Genomic DNA, 1,073 nt, shown 5'->3' with positions numbered 1-1,073 from the left:
GCAAGTGGTTAATGAGTCTTCCTCCAATCTTTCTGCCACATTCTTATTCATATAATCCAGCTTTTCGTATTATTTTCTCAGCATACAGATTGAATAAGTATGGTGAAAGAATAAAACCCTGGAGCAAACCTTTTCTGATTTTAAACCATTCTGCAATCCTTTTGTTCTAACAACTGCCTCTTGTTCTGTGTATAGATTCCTCCTCACTACAATTAAATGGTCTGGAATACCTGTTCTTCACAGTGTTAGCCATAGTTTGTCATGATCTACCCAGTTGAATGTAGTCAATAAAGCACAAATAAACATCTGTCTGGTATTTTCGGCTTTCAGCCAAAATCCATCTGATGTCAGCAATGATATCCTTAGTTCCAGGTCCTCTTTTGAATCCAACTTGAATTTCTGGCAATTCTCTGCCTATGTTCTATTGCAGCAGTTTTTGAACTATCTTCAGCAATGTTTTACTTACATGTGATATTAATGATATTACTCAGTGATTTCCACGTGCGGATGATTCACCTTTCTTTGAAATGGGCACAAATACGGATCTCTTCCAATCAGTTGTCTTCCAAATTTCTTGGTATGGATGAGTGAGCACCTCCAGTGCTGCATCAGTTTGTTAAAAGATTTCAGTTTGTATTCCATCAGTTCCTGGAGTTTTATTTTAAGTTTTGTTTTTAGTTTCGATTCAGCTTCGACATCTTCCTTCAGGTTCTTGATCATATAGAACCTCTTGAAATGGTTGAACCTAGATCATTTCTTTTTGGTACAGTGACTCTGTGTGCACCTTCCAGCTTCTTTGATGCTTCCTGCAGCATTCGATATTTTACCCATAGAATAATTCAGTATTTCATGTGAAGGCTTAATTTTTTTTTTTTTTCAATTCTTTCAACTTAAGAAATGCTGAGCATGTTCTTCCATTTGGTTTTCTGTTGCACATTTCATTATAATACTTGACTTTGTCTTCTCAAGCTGCCATTTGGAATTTTCTGTTCAGCTATTTTGCTTCCTCATTTCTTCCATTAGTTTTACTATTTCTATGCTGGAGGTCAAATTTCAGGGTCTCTTCTGACATC

Source organism: Chrysochloris asiatica, unplaced genomic scaffold (assembly GCF_000296735.1).
Source record: "Chrysochloris asiatica unplaced genomic scaffold, ChrAsi1.0 scaffold00018, whole genome shotgun sequence".
Classification (NCBI taxonomy): domain Eukaryota; kingdom Metazoa; phylum Chordata; class Mammalia; order Afrosoricida; family Chrysochloridae; genus Chrysochloris; species Chrysochloris asiatica.
This window is presented reverse-complemented; position numbering follows the sequence as displayed.